This window comes from Ornithorhynchus anatinus, chromosome 2, assembly GCF_004115215.2.
Source record: "Ornithorhynchus anatinus isolate Pmale09 chromosome 2, mOrnAna1.pri.v4, whole genome shotgun sequence".
NCBI lineage: Eukaryota > Metazoa > Chordata > Mammalia > Monotremata > Ornithorhynchidae > Ornithorhynchus > Ornithorhynchus anatinus.
In genome coordinates, this window is record NC_041729.1 from 17,302,262 (window position 1) to 17,308,358 (window position 6,097).

A 6,097-nucleotide genomic window follows, 5' to 3' on the forward strand; every position below is an offset into this window, starting at 1 on the left:
ATGTCGGGAAAAAAACGCACGCACGTACGTGCGCACGCCCCCCTCACGCACGCCCCCCCCCCCGCGGCTCCATGGCAACCAGGGCGTCGTGAGGAGGCCCTTAGGGCAGGGAGCCTAATAATAATCATGTTGCTATCTGTTGAGCGCTGGCTCTGTGCAGAGCCCTGTTCTGAGCGCTGGGGGAGACGCAGGGTCATCAGGTGGTCCCACGTGAGGCTCACAATCAATTCCCCATTTGACAGAAGAGGGAACTGAGGCCCAGAGAAGTGAAGTGACTTGCCCACGGTCACCCAGCTGACAGGAGAAGCAGCGTGGCTCAGTGGAAAGAGCATGGGCTTTGGAGTCAGAGGTCATGGGTTCGAATCCCGACTCGGCCACTTGTCAGCTGGGTGACTGTGGGCAAGTCACTTCGCTGCTCTGGGCCTCAGTGACCTCATCTGGAAAATGGGGATTAACACTGTAAGCCCCACGTGGGACAACCTGATTCCCCTGTGTCTCCCCCAGCGCTTAGAACAGTGCTCTGCACGTAGTAAGTGCTCAACAAATACCAACATTATTATTAAGTGACAGAGCGGAGATTCGAACCCATGACCTCTGATTTCCAAGCCCAGGCTCTTTCCACTGAGCTGCTTCTCTAATGTCAGCGTAGTATGAGGGTGCCAACCCCCATTTGACAGATGAGGTCACTGAGGCCCAGAGAACTGCAGTGACTTGCCCAAAGTCACCCTCCTTGACAAGTGGCGGAGTCGGGATTAGAACCCACGACTTCTGACTCCTCTCGTCCCCTCCTCAAAGCCCAGCTGAGAGCTCACCTCCTCCAAGAGGCCTTCCCAGGCTGAGCCCTCCCTCTGCTCTTCCCCACAGCACTTGTGCTTATTTGTCTATATTATTTATTCCTCTATTGATTTTGTTAATGATGCGTCTATATCTAGGATTCTATTTATCTTGACGATATGGACGCCAGACTTGTTTTGCTGTCTCCCCCTTTAAGACTGTGAGCCCGTTGTTGGGCAGCGATGGTCGCTAGCTGTTGCCCAATTGACATTCCAAGCGCTTAGTACAGTGCTTATAGTAATAATCATGTTGGTATTCGTTAAACGCTTACTATGTGCAGAGCACTGTTCGAAGCACTGGGGTAGATAAAGGGTAATCAGGTTGTCCCACGTGAGGCTCAGAGTCTTCATCCCCATTTTACAGATGAGGTCACTGAGGCCCAGAGAAGTGAAGTGACTTGCCCACAGTCACACAGCTGCCAAGTGGTGGAGCCGGCATTCGAACCCATGACCTCTGACTCCCAAGCTCGGGCTCTTTCCACTAAGCTACGCTGCTTCTCTAGTGCTCTGCACATAGTAAGCGCTCAATAAATACGATTGAATGAATGAAGGAAGGAAGCATGGCCTGATGGAAAGAGCCCCAGTCCGGGAGTCAGAGGATCTGGGTTCTAATTCCACCTCTGCCACTTGTTTGCTGTGCGATGCGACCTTGGGCACTTAATTTCTCTGGGCCTCTGTCACCTCAACTGGAAAATGGGAATTAAGACTGTGGGTCCCAAGTGGGACAGGGACTCTGTCCAACCTAATTAGCTTGTATTAGGGTGTACAGAAGCAGCACAGTGTAGGGGATAGAGCGTGGACCTGGGAGTCAAGGACCTGGGTTCAAATTCAGCTCCTCCACTTGTCTGCTGTGTGACCTTGGGCAAGTCATTTCACTTCCTCTGTGACTCTTTTACCTCAACTGGAAAATGGGGATTGAGAATGTGAGCCCCACATGGGACAGGGACTGTGGCCAATCCAATTTGCTTGGCTGGCACATAGTAAGAGCTTAAAAAATACCAGAATTATTATTATTATCATTATCCCTGCCCAGCACGAGTTGACAGTCTTCTCCCTTGGTTTCATTCTGCCGACTTCCAACTAAGCACTTTTGCGTCAACTGCATATTTATGCTCTATGTACTTAGCCACTTAACCCTATCGCTTGACACACTCTACTCATTCATTCATTCAATTGTACTTATTGAGTGCTTACTGTGTGCAGAGCACTCTACTAAGCGCTTGGAATGTACCATTCAGCAACAGATTGAGGCAATCCCTGCCCAACAACGGGCTCACAGTCTAAAAGAAATAATTGTGGTATTTGTTAAGCGCTTACTATGTGTCACGCACTGCTCTAAGTGCTGGGGTAGATACAGAGTAATCAGGTTGTCCCATGTGGGGCTCACAGTCTTAATCTCTGTTTTACAGATGAGGTAACTGTGGCCAGGAGAAGTTAAGTGACTTGCCCAAAGTCACACAACCGAATAGTGGTGGAGCCGGGATTAGAACCCATGACCTTCTGACTCCCAGGCCCGTGCTCTATCCGCTATGCCATGCTGCTTCTTTTTCATGCCCGTGTCCTCCACTAGACTGTAACTGTCTTACGGGAGGGATCCTGGCGACCAACTCTTTAGAGAAGAAGTATGGTGTAATGGATAGAGCATGGGCCCGGGAGTCAGAGGTCATGGGTTCTAATCCCCACTCCGCCTCTTGTCTTCTGTGTGACCTTGGGCAAGTCACTTCACTTTTCTGGGCCTCAGTGACCTCATCTGGAAAATGGGGACTGAGACTGTGAGCCCCATGTGGGACAGGGACTGTGTCCAACACAGGGACTGTGTCCAACCCGATTTGCTTATATCCACCCCAGCATTTAGTAATAATAATAATGATAATAGTGGCATTAGTTAAGCTCTTACTATATGCCAGGCACTTTTCTCAGCACTGGGGGTGATACAGGTAATCAGGTTGTCCCATGTGGGGCTCATAGTCTTTATCCCCATTTTACAGATGAGGGAACTGAGGCACAGAGAAGTTAAAGTGACTTGCGCAAGGTCACACAGCAGACAAGTGGTGGACCTGGGATTAGAACCCATGACCTCTGACTCCCAAGCCCGGGCTCTTGTCACTGAACCACACTGCTTCTCTACAGTGCCTGACACATAGGTAAGCGCTTAACAAATCCCATCATAATAGTAATTATTATTCCCATACTTTCCCCAGCGCTTAGGAGAGCAGAGCCCGTCATTGGGCAGGGATTGTCTCTATTTTTTGCCAAACTGTAGATTCCAAGCACTTAGTACAGTGCTCTGCACATAGTAAGCACTCAATAAGTGAATGAATGGGAGGCGTTGAGTGAACACCACTGACTGACTGACGGGTGGCCGGCGGGTCGGGCTCTTCGGCCCCCGCTGTCAGGGGCTCTTTCCCAATGGTCATTCATTCATTCATTCAATAGTATTTATTGAGCACTTACTCTGTGCAAAGCACTGTACTAAGTGCTTGGAATGTACCATTCGGCAACAGAGACAGTCCCTGCCCAACAACGGGCTCACAGTCTAAACGGGGGCTCACAATCTTAATTCCCATTTTACTGATGAGATATGGGGAAGAGTGATTGTTTGGCAGATTTGAGGAGGGAAGGCATTCCAGGACAGGGATAGGACATGGGCCAGGGGTCGACGATGGGACAGGCGAGATCCAGGCCCAGTGAGAAGATTAGCACCAGAGGAGCGGAGTCTGTGGGCTGGGATGGAGAAAGAGAGGAGGGCGGTGAGGTAAGAAAAGGGCAAGGTGAAGGAGAACTTTGAAGCCAACAATGAGGAGTTTTTGTTCAGTAAATTGTATTTATTGAGCAGAACACTGCACTAAGCCCTTGGGAGAGTACAATATAACAAAAACAGTTGTTCCCTGACCACAACAAATCTACAGACTAGAGGAGAGACTGAGGGAGGGATGAATAAAGGGAGCAGACAAGGGCAAGGGTGATGCAGAAGAGGAAATAAAGGCTCAGTCAGGGGGATGAAGACTGAAAGCCCCTCATGGGACAACCTGATAACCTTCTATCTTCCCTCGCACTTAGAACAGTGCTTGGCATATAGCAAGAGCTTAACAAATACCATTATTATTATTAACTGCTTACTGTGTGCCAAACCCTGAAGGAGAAACAAGATAATCTGGCCAGACATAGTCCCCATCCCACATGGGGCTCACAGTCCAAGTTAGAAGGGAGAACTGAAAGAGGAGAAAAGTAGTCATTCTCATAGAAACAGCTGAAAGGTGAGGCACCAATCAAGACTATTCCCAGCCTCATTAAATTAGAAAAATAAAATCAGCTGAAAGACCTTTCCAAATACCATGCAGCATCGCAATTTGCTTTATGCTTAGAGAAGCAGTATGACTTAGTGGAAGGAGCAGGGGCTGGGGAGTCAGAAGGTTCTGGGTTCTAATCCTCACTCCATCACATGTCTGCTCTGTGATCTTGGGCAAGTCACTTCACTTCTCTGGACCTCAGTTACCTCGTCTGTAAAATGGGGATTAGGAGTGCTAGCCCCATGTGGGGCAGGAACTGTGTCCATCCTGGTTAACTCGTATCTACCCCAGTGCTTAGAACAGTGCTTGGCACATAGTAAGTGCTTAAAAAGACTATTATTATTATTATTATTATTCCTAGGGGTCCCCAAGAATGCGACAGCCACAGTTCTGTGGGGAACTATCCTGAAGGCTGAGCTCTTTTTGGATCCGAAACAGACCTGCTGACACTGCCAGCCTGGGCTTCAGCCGCTTGGCACGTAATATTTCTATCTCCTTGCAAGAGGAACATAGTCCTCCCTCCTTGGAGATGGCCAGTTTCAAATCTGCCGGCTGACAAATCCCATGCCAAATGGCTGAGAATGGATCTGCGGTCCCCTCAAGTCGGGGCCTTGATGGTTCTTGTGTCATTCATTCATTCAATCGTATTTATTGAGCGCTTACTATGTGCAGAACACTGGACTAAGTGCTTGGAAGCTACAATTGGGCAACAGATAGAGACCATCCCTGTCCAACAACAGGCTCACGGTCTAAACAGGGGAGACAGACAACAAAACAGAACAAAAAACAAGTAGTCTGGTGTAAATATTATCAAGATAAATTGTATCTACCCCAACACTTAGAACAGTGCTCTGCACATAGTAAGCACTCAACAAATACCAACATTATAAATAGAAGCAGCGTGGCTCAGTGGAAAGGACCCGGGCTTAGGAGTCAGAGGTCATGGGTTCTAATGCCGGCTCTGCCACCTGTCAGCTGTGTGACTTTGGGCAAGTCACTTAACTTCTTACAGACCTCATCTGTAAAATGGGGATTAAGACTGTGAGCCTCACATGGGACCCCCTGATTACCCTATATCTACCCCAGTGCATAGAACAGTGCTTGGCACATAGTAAGCGCTTAGCAAATACCAACATTATTATTATTAGAATCATAGATATATACACATCACCAGTCATCTGCCACCTAAGCCCAGTGCTCTGCACACAGTCATCACTCAGTAAATACGATTGATTGACTGATTGGCTGACATTGATTGACTGACTGATTGATTGACTGATCAATCAACTGCCTGACTGCCTGATCGACTGATTGATTGATTGAGTGATTGACTGATTGATCGACTGACTGACTGGCTGACTGATTGGCTGACTGATTGAATAACTAATCAACTGCCTGACTGCCTGATCGACTGATTGATCGACTGATTGACTGACATTGACTGATTGATTGATTGGCTGACTGATTGCCTGAATGACTGATCGACTGATTGGCTGACTGATTGATCGATTGACTGATTGACTGCCTGACTGCCTGACCGTCCCGTCTCCTCCGAGCCCCGGGGTGGGCGAAGACGGGCCGGAGGGGGCGGGAACGGCGGAGTCGGCAGCTCCCCGTCCAGTTCACGGCCTGACGCGGGGCGGAGGCGGGCCGGGCATGAGGCGAGGAGGCCTCTCTCAGGCCGCCTCCCTCATGAGGCCCGGGCGGCGGGCGGCGCGCGCGCGCGGAGGGGGCGGCGCGAGCAGGGGCGCGCGGGGGGGAGGGGGGGGGCGGGCGCGCGGAGGGGGCGGTGCGAGCAGGGGCACGCGCTGGGGGGCGGGCGCGCGGCGGGGGCGGAGCCGGCGCGCGGCGGGGGGGGGGGGCGGGCGCGCGGAGGGGGCGTCGCGAGCAGGGGCGCGCGCGGGGGGCGGAGCCGGCGCGCGGAGGGGGCGGGGCCCGGGGCGCGCGGAGGGGGCGCGGTCAGCGGGAGGCGCG